Source organism: Heteronotia binoei, chromosome 2, assembly GCF_032191835.1.
Source record: "Heteronotia binoei isolate CCM8104 ecotype False Entrance Well chromosome 2, APGP_CSIRO_Hbin_v1, whole genome shotgun sequence".
In the NCBI taxonomy this organism is placed as follows: Eukaryota; Metazoa; Chordata; class Lepidosauria; order Squamata; family Gekkonidae; genus Heteronotia; species Heteronotia binoei.
In genome coordinates this window covers 15,686,733-15,702,631 of record NC_083224.1, presented here as the reverse complement: position 1 = coordinate 15,702,631, position 15,899 = coordinate 15,686,733, and positions in this window count along the sequence as shown.

Sequence of the window (15,899 nt, the reverse complement as noted above, 5' to 3'; positions counted from 1 at the left end):
CCACCTGTGGGCCACACTTCTCTGATGTAGCCAATCCTGCAGCTTACAGGGCTCTTAGTACAGGCCCTACTGTAAGCTCCAGGAGGAGTGGCTACATCAGGGGTGTGTGGCCTAATATGCAAAGGAGCATAAGAGAACATAAGAGAAGTCATGTTGGATCAGGCCAATGACCCACCCAGTCCGATGCTCTGTGTCACACAGTGGCCAAAAACCCCAGGTGTCATGAGGAGGTCCATCAGTGGGGCCAGGACATTAGAAGTCCTCACACTGTTTCCCCTCCCAAGCACCAAGAATTCAGATTATCACTTGCCCCAGAGAGAGAGTTCCAACAATACGCTGTGGCTAATAGCCACTGATGGATCTCTGCTCCGAATGTTTATCCAGTCCCCTCTTGAAGCTGGCTATGCTTGTAGCTGCCACCACCTCCCGTGGCAGTGAATTCCATGTGTTAATCCCCCTTTGGGTGAAGAAGTACTTCCTTTTATCTGTTCTAACCCGACTGCTCAGCAATTTCATTGAATGCCCACGAGTTCTTGTATTGTGAGAAAGGGAGAAAAGTCCTCCTTTCTCTACCTTCTCTATCCCATGCATAATCTTGTAAGCCTCTATCATGTCACCCCGCAGTTGACGTTTCTCCAGGCTAAAGAGCCCCAAGCGTTTTAACCTTTCTTCATAGGGAAAGTGTTCCAGCCCTTGAATCATTCTAGTTGCCCTTTTCTGGACTTTTTTTCCAATGCTGCAATATCCTTTTTGAGGTGCGGTGACCAGAATTGCACACAGTACTCCAAATGAGGCCGCACCATCGGTTTATACAGGGGCGTTACGATACTGGCTGAAGGAGTTCCTGCTACAAAAAAAGCTTGGGCAACCTTCCCTGCTGCGCAGGTGCCAAAGGACAGAGGAGGCTTTTCCACCTGTCGGCGTGCCTGCTCGAAAGGAAGCTTGCACGGAAGACAACCAGTCAGCACCATCTGCTTCTGCAAACATGGGAGGACAGAGAAGTGGCAGAAATTAATCCCGGTATAATGGACGTTTTTAAAAATCTGGCTCATTAGGCCGTTCATTAGGAGCCTCTTTTGGCAGGAGACACACAGAGTAATTGCGGCGTTGCTCACGCACGTTTGGCGGGCCCTTCTGCTGATGAATGCTGGCAATGGGTTTGGCTTCTGACTCCGAAACCTTCTAGGGCGCCTTTAGCAGGTTTCATCTCCTCACTCAAAGAGAAACTGCCGTTTAACTTGCATTGGGTGTGCGACGAGTAAAAATCAAAGCCGCTCCCTCGGGATTCACTGCGTTCGATCGTGATCCAGCCGGAGCTCAGCCAGCTATTTAATTAGCGTATTTATTTCAACGTTTATGCCCTGCCTCCCCCTTCCTTTCTTCAGATGCAGCCATTAAAAATATTGGAATATTAGTCATCAAGAAAAATACACAGTTTCAAAGGCGGTGGCGGTAGCAGCAGCAGAGAGCTGATGTGGTACAGCGGTTAAGAGTGCCGAACTGGGACTAGAGAGAGCTGGGTTCAAGTCATGCTGACACATAGGCCTTGGGTTACTTGCCAGCTCTTATTTCTCCCCTAACTCACATGGGAGTTGGTCTTTATCTTAAACAGGGGTGGAATTCTAGCAGGAGCTCCTTTGCATATTAGGCCACACACCCCTGATGTAGCCAGCCCTCCAAGAGCTTACAAAAAAGATCCTTGTAAGCTCTTGGGGGATTGGCTACATTAGGGAGGTGTGGCCTAAGATGCAAAGGAGCTCCTGCTAGAATCCCACCCCTGATCTTAAAAGATCAACATGATTTCCAGAGCCTCTTTGGTGTAGGAGTTAAGTGTGCGGACTCTTATCTGGGAGAACTGGGTTTGATTCCCCACTCCTCCACTTACAGCTGCTGGAATGGTCTTGGGTCAGCCATAGCTCTCGTAGGAGTTGTCCTCGAAAGGGCAGCTTCTGTCAGAGCTCTCTCAGCCCCACCTACCTCACAGGGTGTCTGTTGTGGGGGAGGAAGATAAAGGAGATTGTAAGCCACTCTGAGACTCTGATTCAGAGAGAAGGGCAGAGTATAAATCTATAGTCATCTTCTAGGCTTGCTGATCCCAGCAGGTCCCAGCAAGGGTTTTCCCACTTTCCCAGGCTCCTTCCCACCCCCAGTCAGCTGGCCAGCGGGGGGAAGCTCCATCCCCCACAACTGCCATGTGCTTTCCCCCTTCAGAACGCTAGGAGAAAGCTTGCCAAGGCTTCCTTTTGGGATGGTGTGCCTGTGTCTTTAAGGCTGAATGGGGCCGGACTGAGCAGGCAGAACAACGTGGCTGCTCCCAGGCACTGTGAAAGCAGTCCTCCATTGTATATGCTTTTCAGAGGTCCTTTGCCTAGTATAGGGTAAACTTGAACCTTTAGTTTCCCTGTGTTATTGGGAATTCAGCAACTCGTGAGTAAATTGCCCCAGTAAGAACACAAAAGTGTGGGATTGCAAACTGTTTATTTTGGCTGCTTGGTGTGTGTTTGTGTGTGTGTGTGAGAGAGAGAGAGAGAGGGAGGGAGAGGGAGAGAGAGATGATTTGCAGCTGCTTGGGTGAGGAAATGAAGACTGTATTCAGGGGAACCGCACTGCTGTTTTTATTAATTTATTTCAAGGAAAGTCTCCTGGCTCCAGCCCCAAAGTCCCCAGATATTTTCTGAGTTAGACTTGGCTAGACTATCGTCTTCTTCTTCAACAGTCAGAGCTCACTGACCCAGAGCTGGCCAACCTATAGTATAACAGTGGTGAACTCTCTGGTAGAGATCATTAGGAAAGGACTTGACAAAGAAAAGGTTACTTCTGGAGATGGATGTTGTTATCCAGGGGTGGAATTCTAGCAGGAGCTTCTTTGCATATTAGGCCACACACCCATAATGTAGCCAATCCTCTAAGAGCTTACAAAGAAGACCCTTGCAAGCTCTTGGAGGATTGGCTACATCAGGGGTGTGTGGCCAAATATGCAAAGGAGCTCCTGCTAGGATTCCACCCCTGCGTGTTATCCATAAGAACATAAGAGAAGCCATGTTGGATCAGGCCAATGGCCCCTCCAGTCCAACACTCTGTGTCACAGAAGAACATAAGAGAAGCCCTGTTGGATCAGGCCAGTGGCCCATCCAGTCCAACACTCTGTGTCACATAAGAACATAAGAGAAGCCATGTGGGATCAGGCCAATGGTCCACCTAGTACAACGCTCTGTGTCGCACAGTGGCCCAAACTCAGGGGCCGTCAGCAGTAGGTTCAGAACAGATGAAAGGAAGTACTTCTTCACCCAAAGAATACTTCACATGTGGAATACACTGCCACAGGGCAGATGACCCTGGAGGTTCCTTCCGACTCCAGAAAGCAGGGAGGGGAGGGAAATATCTGCTGGGCACTCCATTATACCCTATGGAGACCAATTCCCATAGGGTATAATGGATAATTGATCTGAAGGTATCTGGGGCTCTGGTGGAGCTGTTTTTTGAGGTAAAGGCACCAGATGTTCAGCATAGCATCCAGTGCCTCTCCTCAAAGCACCCTCCAAGTTTCAAAAAGTTTCAGGTTGTGGCGCTCTGGGTGGAGAAATTCCTCTCCCGGTTTTTGACGGTGTGTCACTGAAAGCGGCACACCGGGTCAGGAGCTTGGGGGTCCTACTTGAGCCTTCATTGTCAATGGAGGGCCAGATAGCGGCCAATGCCAAGTCCGCGTTTTTTCATCTTAAGCGGGTGAGGCAGTTGGCCCCTTCCTAGAGTGTCGGGACCTAGCAACAGTGATCCATGCAACGGTCACCTCCAGACTGGATTACTGTAATGCCCTCTGTGTGGGCTGCCTCTGTGCCAAACCTGGAAGCTGCAGCTGGTGCAGAACGTGGCAGCTAGGCTGTTGCTAGGGCTCCCGAAGTGGGAGAACATACAGCCGGGGCTGCGCGGACTGCACTGGCTGCCAGTTGCATACCGGGTTCGTTCCAAAGTGCTGGTCATTACCTTTAAAGCCCTATATGGCCGACGACCTGCCTACCTGAGGGACCGTCTCTCCCTATACGAACCCCAGAGAGTACTGAGGTCAGCGGGAAAGAACCAACTGAACATCCCTGGGCTGAAGGAGGCCAAATTGAAGAACACACAGGAACGGGCCTTCTCCATTGCAGCTCCACACGTGTGGAATTAGGGTTGCCAAGTCCAATTCAAGAAAAATCTGGGGACTTTGGGGGTGGAGCCAGGAGACTTTGGGGGTGGAGCCAGGAACAAGGGTGTGACAAGCATAATTGAACTCCAAGGGAGTTCTGGCCATCACATTTAAAGGGACAGCACACCTTTTTAAATGCCTTTCTTCCATAGGAAATAATGAAGGATAGGGGCACCATCTTTTGGGGCTCATAGAATTGGACCCTCTGGTCCAATCGTTTTGAAACTTGGGGGGGTATTTTGGGGAGAGGCACGAGATGCTATACTAAAAATCTGGTGCCTCTACCTTAAAAATAGCCCCCCCAGAGCCCCCAATACCCGTGGATCAATTCCCCATTATTCCCTATGGGAATCGTTCTCCATGGGGAATAATAGAGTGCCCAGTAGACATTTCCCTCCCCCCACGCTTTCAAACCAGGGAATCCCCTGCCCCCTCCCTCTCTCTCTCACACAAATACTTACTAGATTGTCTGCTGGGAACTCTGTTATTCCCTAGGGAGATTTATTCCCATAGAAAATAATGTTCCCTGCCCCTTTTTGCTTGAGATGCCAGCGGGGATCGAACCCGGGTCTTTCCGCATGCCAGACGGACACACAACCATTGTGCCGCATCATCTACTCATGAGATGCACTTCTTGGCTTATTCTGTCAGGACTGCAACAGAAACAAAAATTCTGAAGAAGAGATCGAACGGATAACTAACTTACCTGGCAATAGAACAAAGCAGTAGACACCTTTAAGACCAACTAAGTTTTATTCAGAGAGTCAGCTTTCGTATGCTCTTTAGCAGACTTCATCAGACAAAATGGGAATGGCAAGCAGCAATTCTTAATATAAGTGGGCAGTGTAGAATCATAGGAATGTTTTTAGCAGATAGGGATCTGTGTTTGTTAGTGTTAGGACAAAGCAGGGCTGAAAAAGCACTGCTGTTGTAGGTGCGAAGTGCCATAAAGCTTTCGTGTGCTCTTTAGCAGACTTCATCAGACAAAATGGGAATGGCAAGCAGCAATTCTTAATATAAGTGGGCAGTGAGTTGGTGCGTAGAATCATGGGAATGTTTTTAGCAGATTAAAAGAATCACCAATAGGGACCTGTGTTTGTTAGTGTTAGAACAAAGCAGGGCTGAAACAACACTGGAGGGCGATAAAAAGCAGACTGCTATTGTAGGTGCGAAGTGCGATAAATATAGGTAACATTCTGGCTTTGTTAGTTTAAATAGAGATTGTGGTTGTTTCAGCCCTGCTTTGTTCTAACACTAACAAACATAGATCCCTACCTGTGATTCTTTTATTCTGCTAAAAACATTCCCATGATTCTACGTACCAGCTCACTGCCCACTTACGTTAAGAACTGCTGCTTGCCATTCCCATTTTGTCTGATGAAGTCCGCTAAAGAGCGCACGAAAGCTTCCATTCTGAATAAAACTTAGTTGGTCTTAAAGGTGCACTTGTCTACTGCTTTGTTCTATTTCTTCAGACCAACACGGCTGCCTACTGGGATCTAACGTACCTGGCAGACTGTCAATTCCTTTGTTGTCAGGACATTCCGAAATTGTTACACCTTTACCGGGATTGTTTGCACTGTGTGTCATAACCGCTTTCTTTTTCAGAGTTCATTTTCTCTCTTTCTCTTGAAGCTTCTGGTACTCAGTGGGCGTTCTTTTAAAAATAGACGTCTCTCCTCATTTTCACTCTTTATCCATTCTGGCGCATTTGTACCGTTTGATTAAATCAGATGCATTGAGTGTGATACTGAATTCACAACGTAATTTCTTCAAACTTCAGCTAGGACACGGGTCAGACCCCGTTTGAAAAGCTTTTGATGATGTATTCATCACCGCTCAGAACTCGGCGACTGCGCAGCTCGGCTTTGCAAAGAACAGAGTCTTTCTGTTTGTTTTAATCTGCTATGAGAACCGGGAAGACTGAGGTTGGCAGTTTGGCGTAGTGTTTCTTCACCCAAAGGGCGATAAACACACAGAATTTACTGCACCAGGAGGGGGTAGCAGCTACAGGCATAGCCAGCTTCGAAAGGGGATGGAATAAGCATATGGAGCAGAGGTCCATCAGTGGCTATTAGCCACTGAGTATTGATGGAACTCTCTGTCTGGGGCAGTGATGCTCTGTATTCTTGGTGCTGGGGGGGGCACACAGTGGGAGGGCTTCTAGTGTCCTGGCCCCACTGATGGACCTCCTGATGGCACCTGGGTTTTTTGGCCACTGTGTGACACAGAGTGTTGGACTGGATGGGCCATTGGCCTGATCCAACATGGCTTCTCTTATGTTCTTATATGGCGCAGAGGTCCATCAGTAGCTATTAGCCACAACAAATTGTTGGAACTCTCTGTCTGGTACAGTGATGCTCTGTACTCTTGGTCCTTGGGGGGCCACAGTGGGAGGGCTTCTAGCCCCACTGACGGACCTCCTGATGGTGCCTGGTTTTTTTGGCCACAGTGTGACACAGAGTGTTGGCCTGGATGGGCCATTGGCCTGATCCAACATGGCTTCTCTTATGTTCTTATGGTTAAGTGAGCAGACTCTAATCAGAGAGAACCGGGTTTGATTCTCCACTTCTCTGCATGCAGCTGCTGAGTGATCTTGGGTCAGTCACAGTTCTTGAAAGAGCTGCTTTCTCAAGAGCAGTTCTCGAAAGAGCTCTCTCGGCCCACCTACCACCCAGGATGTCTGTTGTGGTGAGGAGGGGAGGGAGGGAAAGGAGATTGCGAGTCTCCGAATGAAGGGAAGGTGTAATGGAACATGTGGGAGACCGTTGAAATCCAAGGAAATAGTGGTAATCTACTCATTCCAGACCTGTGTATGGCAACCTTAAGCTACAAAAGGGTTAATGCCCTTAACAAAGGAATTATGTTTGCTGTGGAGCCCTGTAAATCAGCCTCAGCTGAGACTGATAAGGGTAGGGTGAAATTAAGCCTAATTAATTAAACCTTGACAGGCTGGAAAACTGGGCTAAAACCAATAAAACGAATTTTAACAGGGATAAATGTAAAGTTCTGCAATTCGGTAGTGTTGTGTCCTAGGTTCAAATGGAGAACTGTTACTTTTGGAGGGAACTGTTACTTTTGGAGGGAACTGTTACTTTTGGAGGGAAGCTGAACAAGCCAAGCTTGTACTCCACACCAGGGTTCCAGAGAAGGCCTAAGCATGCCCAATCAGGGGAAGGATTGAAACATAAGTAGCCAATCAACATCTAGGCTCATACTGTACCCTGATAGGCCCTTAGGCCTCTGTAAATAGCCAATCCATGTACATAGTTAAGGTCCAATCAGAAGGGGGCAAGAATTGTATAAAGGAGAGGGAGGTTTGAATAGAGCTCAGTCTGTGTTGGTGTTCCTGAAGTAAAGCTTGCTGAAATCACTCTCCAACTCTGGTCTCTTACTGCGCCGACCCCAGTACTTTACACTGGCGATGAGGATGGGATGCCAGTAAGAACAAGCAAGAACTCCAGGCCTTCCTCGGCCTCCTAAACTTTTATCATGCTTTTCTCCCCCACAAGGCAGCGGTGGCCGAACCCCTGCACCGGCTTCTAGACAAGAACCGACCCTGGGCGTGGGGCCGCCAGCACGCTAAAGCCTTCCAGGATATCAAGGGCCTCCTGATGTCCAACTCTGTCCTTGCCCATTTCGACGAGACCCTGCCCTTGGTCCTTGCATGCGACGCATCCCCTTATGGCGTGGGGGCAGTTCTGGGCCACCGACTCCCTGATGGGACCGAAGTCCCTATCGCGTACTACTCGCGGACCCTCTCGTCGGCGGAGCGGAACTACGCCCAAATCGACAAAGAAGGGTTGGCAGTTGTGGCCGGCGTAAAAAAATTTCATGATTACATCTACGGCCGGCCCTTTACCCTCTATACGGACCACAAACCCCTCTTGGGCCTCTTTGCATCAGACCGGCAGACCCCTCAGGTGTTGTCCCCACGGGTCCTCCGTTGGTCCATTTTTCTAGCCGGCTACACTTACACCCTAGTGCATCGCCCGGGCAAGGCAATGGGCCATGCTGACGCCCTGAGCCGCTTGCCCTTGCCTGATGTGGATCCCGATCCAGCCCCGGCTCATCAGATCCTACTGATGGACATGCTTCCGGACAGGCCATTGCTCGCCCGCGACGTTGCTGCCCGCTCCGCTCGTGATCCAGTCCTCTCCCGTGTCTTGGACTGGGTGGGGAGGGGGTGGCCCAAGGGCTCGACTGGGCCGGAATTTACTCCGTTTGCAGCCCGGAAAGACGAACTATCCACCCACAAAGGCTGCCTACTATGGGGCAACAGAGTCGTCATCCCCAAACCCTTGCAAAACCAAGTGCTTAGAGCCCTGCACAAGGCACACCCGGGCATAGTCCGCATGAAGGCTCTCGCACGGAGCTATGTCTGGTGGCCCGGCCTTGATGCAGAAATTGAGGCTTGGGTTAAAAGGTGCCCGACATGCCAGGTGTCAAGGCCTGACCCCCCACGTGGCCCAGTGCAACCATGGGAATCCACCAAAACCCCCTGGTCAAGACTGCATATGGACTTTGCTGGCCCCTTCCATGGGCGGACTCTACTCATACTAGTGGATTCATACTCCAAGTGGTTGGAGGTGGTCCAGGTGCCCTCGCCATCATCGCAGGCGACCATCACGGCTCTGAGGGCCATCTTTGCAACCCACGGGTTGCCGGAGACCATCGTCACCGACAACGGCACAGCATTCACGTTCGCAGTGTTCCAGGACTTCTTAGCCAGGAACCTCATCAAGCACATTCACTCTGCCCCGTTTCATCCAGCCACCAACGGCCAGGCAGAGCGGATGGTGCGCACGGCAAAGGAGGCCTTGAACCGTCTGGGCCCCTCAGACTGGCCAAAAGACTTGGCGTGTTTCCTAATGGCCTACCGGACCACACCCACCGCCTCCACAGGTCGCAGTCCAGCCGAACTCCTCATGGGCCGCCGCATCACCACCCTGCTGGACAAGCTGCACCCTGACCGAGCCCCAGACAGGCGACCGGCGCCGGAACACCTTAAAGCTCCCAGAGGGTTCTACCCAGGTGAGACAGTGTGGGCACGGAACTATGCCACCACTGGCCCCGCCTGGCTCCCTGGAAAGGTGGACCACGTCACCGGCCTGGTCTCCTATGCAGTGACCTTGGAGGGTGGACATCTCCTGAGGCGACACATCGACCAACTCCGTGGTCGCCTGCCTGCCGGGGAGCCAAGGTCAGAGGCTCCAGATCTGGACAACGTAAGTCCCCGTGAGCCTGACACAGAACAGGGTTCCTTAGAGCCCGCTTCGACCCAGCAGGAGGAGACCCCCAACTGCGCAGCTGAACCCAGGTCTCCCGGGGCCGCCGTCCCAGATGTCTCCAGCTCTGCAGCCGCGGAACCACCAACCGAGTCGGAACGCCCAGTCCCCTCGGAGCTCCGACGCTCGACACGAGACCGCCGCCCTCCGGCATATCTCCAGGACTATGTCACCTGATAGCTGGAACTATGGGGGGAGGGGTGTTGTGTCCTAGGTTCAAATGGAGAACTGTTACTTTTGGAGGGAACTGTTACTTTTGGAGGGAAGCTGAACAAGCCAAGCTTGTACTCCACACCAGGGTTCCAGAGAAGGCCTAAGCATGCCCAATCAGGGGAAGGATTGAAACATAAGTAGCCAATCAACATCTAGGCTCATACTGTACCCTGATAGGCCCTTAGGCCTCTGTAAATAGCCAATCCATGTACATAGTTAAGGTCCAATCAGAAGGGGGCAAGAATTGTATAAAGGAGAGGGAGGTTTGAATAGAGCTCAGTCAGTGTTGGTGTTCCTTTTTTTTTTTTTTTTTTTTTTTTTTTTATGTCCAAAAACTTTTTTATTGAATTTAGTAAACATACAAATAAAGCAATCAATGACTGTATCTGCAATCATTCTTTGTGTATAAGCATAGCATACCAGTAGAAAACAGAATATATATATATACACAAAATACAAACAAAACAACACATACATACATTCACACATACATACATACTTGGCAGCTGAATTAAAAAATAAGTACTCTGTCCATATGTTAATTACATCAAATTAATAATGTCATAATATCTACCAGGAATACATGTACGCATCTGATCTACAGGACTAAAAGAAAATTTAAGAAATGGAAGCCACTTGTACATCAGAGAATCGTTACCTTCTGAATTATTTATATTGCATAAACTATCTGCTATCTTGTCCATAGCATAGACCTCCCAGATTTTAGCATACCAGGCTTTAACTGGAGGAATATTGGGAGATTTCCAAAATTGGGCTAACACCATTTTAGCAGCAGCTAGTAAAAGGGATATCAGGGATTTATTGAGAGAAGTAATAGAAATACCTTTCCAACAGTCAAGCAAAATGAGTTCCAATCTTAAGGGTAAACTATAGCCCGTGATATCCTTGATTTTTGCCACAATTACTGCCCAAAACGACTGCACCCTCGGGCAAGACCACCAGCAGTGTATAAATGTGCCCACCTCTCCACAATTTTTCCAACATTTGGAGGATTGATTTATCGCCATATGGCTTAATCTCTGAGGTGTTAAATACCACCGGAACAAAATTTTTTGAGTTTGTAATTGTATATTCAATGATTTTGAAACAAACGAAGGAGATGACCAGATTTGTTGCCAAACATCCTCCTGAAAATTAATTGAACTATTCCTTTGCCAAATTTCTTGATAGGATAACAAATCAACAGCATCAATGTCTAGCAAACCCTTATAGATAAATGAAATCAGTCCCTTCCGCTTTAAAAAAGGAGATTGTAGCAAGGATTCAAAGAAAGTAAGAGGTCGATTGAAATTGTATTTCTTTGAGAGTGATGTCACCAAGTTGTTAATTTGCAAGTATTCAAACCATGGGATTTTTGTCCCACCAGTTTTCTCTTCTAAAGATTTTTTGTCGAGCACTTTTCCATTGGACAAAATATCCACAAACCTATAAAGATTATATTTTTTCCAAATTGGAAAAGACTTGTAAAAAAACCCCGGTTGAAACCAAGAAACATCCATAAAATGAGATAGTGGAGACATAGGAGGGGCTAAAAAGAGGCGGCGTTTGTCCCAAATCTGAAAAATGGCTTTAAGGAAAAGGTTGGAGGAGATATTAGGAGGTCTCTTCTTTGGAAATTCCCATAATGTAGATTGAAACGATTTGTTATTTAGATAGGTATCTTCTAGGACCTTCCAGCCTGAATTTAAATCAGCATCATGGTATCTGACAAGGCCTCCTAAAATGGCAGCTTCATAAAATTTATGCAGATCCGGAAGAGCCAGACCACCTGAGGATTTAGAACGAATAAGAGTTGCATACCCTATTCTAGATAAGCCCTTGTTCCAAATGTATCTTAAGAACGAACGACGCCAACCCACAAATAAGTCCTCAGGAATAAGAATAGGAATGGCTCGAAATAAAAACAGAAATTTGGGAAAAATAAAAGATTTAATAATCTGAATTTTTTCATTCCAGGGAATGAGTGAAGAATTTTTATTCTTTTGCATAGTAAGAATGTCCTTAACCAATAAATGATGATTGACTTTAAAAATATCTCCCAATTTTAAAGGTATATTGATCCCCAAATATGTCCAATATCTATCCATTTTTTTGAAGTGATAATTCGAGTAGATGGAATCTTGGAGAGCATCTGAAATTGTGATGGGATAAAGAATGGTTTTAGATGGGTTTACTCGAAGACCCGATATAGAAGAAAATACAGATAATAAATCAAAGACAGCTGGTAAAGAAGTCTTAGGTTTTGTAACAAAAAGCACTAGGTCATCTGCAAACAAAGACACCTTAATTTGTTTCTTTCTAATAGGGATACCAGCAATAATATTGGTATTACGGATAGCATTAGCAAGAGGTTCAATTGCGATTGCAAAAAGCAGAGGAGACAAGGGGCAACCTTGCCTCGTCCCTCTGAAAAGATTAAATTCTTCAGAATCCAAATTATTAATAGAAAGAATAGCAGAAGGCGACTTATATAAAGAATGGATTATCTTCAGAAAATTCGGGCCAAAATTCATTTTCTGCAGTAAGGTTGTAAGATAAGGAACTTCAACGGAATCAAAGGCTTTTTCAAAATCAATAGACAAGATAAAGGAAGACTCAATATTAAATTTCCGGCAGTATTGAATAACATCAAGGACCATTCTAGTATTGTCCGTTAACTCACGGTGTGGGATAAAGCCCGATTGGTCAGGATGAATGTAGTTCCCTATAAAAGTATTAAGCCTAGCCACCAGGGCTGCTGTAAAAATCTTGTAATCGCAATTAAGGAGCGATATCGGCCTGTATGAACTAGGGTCTAGCAAGTCTTTGTCTTTCTTTGGAAGAAGAATGATTTTTGCCTGTGACCAAGTAACTGGAAAAGAACCAGACTGTACAAACTGATTACAGGCGTCCGCCAAGATGGGAGCCAACAAAGTATTAAAAAATTTATAAAATTCTGGTATAAAGCCATCTCGGCCTGGAGATTTATTGGATTTCATAGACTTGATAGTCTCCTGTATTTCAAGTGCAGTAAAAGGTTTGTCCAAAAGGGATTTAACCTCAGGAGAAACAGGCTTAATAACTGAGTGAGTGTCTAAAAAAGATGAAATAAGGTCTGATGCTGGATGCTGGGAGGAATATAGAGATGAATAGTATTTTTTAAAAACTCCTACAATATCCTTAGTGGAATGTTTCAAGGTACCGGATTTAGAACGAATGGAAGAAATAGCCATTGAGGATATTCTCTTTTTAACCTTCCATGATAGGAGTTTAAGGGATTGAGGAGTTCGAAACCAATATTTTTGTTTTATATAAGCCATTTGTTTTTGAATCTTGGAGACGTCAAAAGATTCTAATTTTTTCCTTTCTATAAGAAGTTTTGAATAAGTTTTTTTGCTACCAATTTTTTTAAATTTCTCTTCCAATTTGGTAATGTTGGCAACCAAATCTGATCTAATTTTGTCTTTTTCTTTTTTATACGAAGAGGCAATAGCCAAAAATCTGCCACGAATTACAGCTTTAAACGAGTCCCAAACTATATGCTGAGGTACTCCACACTCAGTATTGAATTGAAAAAATTCTTTAATGTCTTTTTCAATGGAATCTGTAACCGATTTCATAGACAGTAGTTTACTATCCAATCTCCAATTAAAAGAAAAAGATCTTTCAGTGATTCCTGACATATAACCTTCCAACCATGCATGATCAGACCAAATCATTGGGCCAATGTCTACTTTAAAAAAAAGGTTAGAAATAGAATCCGAAACTAAAAGAAAATCTATTCTGGAATAAGTTTGATGACGAGAAGAAAAGAAGGTATAGTCTCTTTCTTTTGGATGCCTGCTTCTCCAAATGTCTGACAGATTATAGGATTGAAAGATTTGAGCTAAATCATTTTGGCCATTCGAATCTTTTGATTGAGACCATTTATTGGCAGATAGAGGTAGCAGGCTTTTTTGAGATCTATCTAAAGAAGGATTGACAACATAGTTGAGATCTCCTCCCAAAATAATGGGCCCTTTATGAAAAGTTTGAAGTTGTGACAACGTATCTTTAATAAATGCAATTTGTCCATCATTTGGAGCATACACCGATGCCAGAGTATAAGGGCTACCATTAAAGACCCCATTGATAAAAATATACCGACCCCTAGGGTCAATAGAGGAATTTTCAAAAGTGAATTGGACTGATTTACCTATTAAGATGGCCACACCTCTTGCTTTGGAGGACCCGTAAGCTTGAAATTGATGAGCAAAAAATTTTGACTGGAAGACCTTGGGCTGGTTACCCTTAAGGTGAGTTTCTTGCAAAAAAACTATATCTGGTTTCTGATGAGAGATGGCAGAGGCAACCCGTTTTTTCTTAATTAAATTATTTAGCCCATTACAGTTTAGAGATAGAAATTTCAAGTGGCACTCTGCCATAATTGAAAGAGGAAATAACCAAGGTTATCAGAATTATTGCAATTCATAGCTTTGAACCCAGGTGCCACCAGGATAGCTAGAGGCGAATCCTGTAGATCAAATTTCAAAGGTATGAGGACAGATTTCAGATCAAAGGCTTTAAAAAACTTCCAACTAAATCCATAATAATTCAATACAGTTATGCTGCCCGTAACACAAACAAAAAACCATAACCAACACCAGTGGTCTAGCATTAACAGACACTAGCCACTAACTCACCCTCCAACTCTGTTAACCCAAACTTGGGAAAACAACAACTATTTACTTAAAAGGATAAATTTGAAGCGGAAGTCTTCGTTACTGAAGACACCACACAACTAGCAACAACTACCAAATGGAGCTAATTAAAAAAAACTGAAGTTCTCCATTCTCCCTCTCTGCCAAAAATGCTTATATTTAACACTATCAACCCAGCAAAAATAAAATTTATAAACAGAATAACAGAGCCGAATGTATAGAAAGTTTATAATGAAAGGCCAAACAAAGCTGATCGAGTCAAGGCTAAAATGCCTAGAAAGCCACATATAATAAAACCTGTGCCTTTTACCAACTCAGGTTAGTGAATTAAAGATAATTACAGGCAAACTAATATACCATGTGTAACAGCATCAGATCTCGATCACAAAGTTATTGTAAGACTTAAGACACTATGATAAAAATACAATGAAACTTTAAACAAAACTATGAACGCTATTAAATACTGGTCTCCCCAAACACTCCCCACCAACTATCCTTCAGCCACTTATAAGCCTATGTAGGGAGATATGATGGTGAGGGAAACAAGTTTCCAAACCTTCATAGTAGCATAAGGCACAAACTGACACACACATACATTCCCTACCCACCCTCTGTCTCACAGATTCATTTCCATTCAACAATTCACACAGGAAGGGAAAAGGTCCTGACAATTCATTAACTCATAGTAGAAAGAAATATATTGATATAAAACCCTAATCATACTATTCAAGTTTCTCACTCTGATCTACCCCCCCTCACTCACTCTCTCTCCCTCCCACTCCCTCACTCAACATCCATCCTCCCCATTCCAGCTCCTACTCAAACCATATATTCCAAGTCACCCCATTCTTCCAATCATGCATACCCAATCAACCAAGAAGATTTCCTTTAATGAGTTGAATTGAATTAATAACTCCCTCACATTCATAACATTGTGTTCAAAAGATATAAATAACCAAAAAAAAAAAAAAAAAAGGGGGGGGGGACCCCCCAATTTCGTATATAAACATTGCTTCATAGGCACGAAACAATCATCAGCATATTTCTAAGCCGTGACAGAGTTACACGTAGGCAAAGCTTATAAGTCAGCAGTTCAGTAGGCAAAGCTTATATGTCAGGAAAAAAAAAAAAAAGGGGGGGGGACGTCAAGAATCCACACAAAAAAGGGAAGATTTCTGCATAGCAACAGTTCCAGTGTTTAGCTTCTAGGAGAAACAGGCCGATCAGGACGGTTCATAGGCACACGACGCCATCTAGTGTCTGAAGTTATTGAGTGAACATGTGAAACTGCTTCTATAAGGCCGGTGGGAACAGGGAGATTCAAATCTCTCAGCATGCTTAGGCCTGAGTCAAGGCCTCCAGCGACAAACGACCGATCCTGTACAGTAACTTGCAGCTTGTACGAAGCAACCCATCGATATCTGATGTTTTCCCTGTTCAGGATTTCAATAATTGGCTTCAAAATTTTCCGCCTTTGCAAGGTTTCAGAAGACAAATCCTGTAGAATTTGGATGT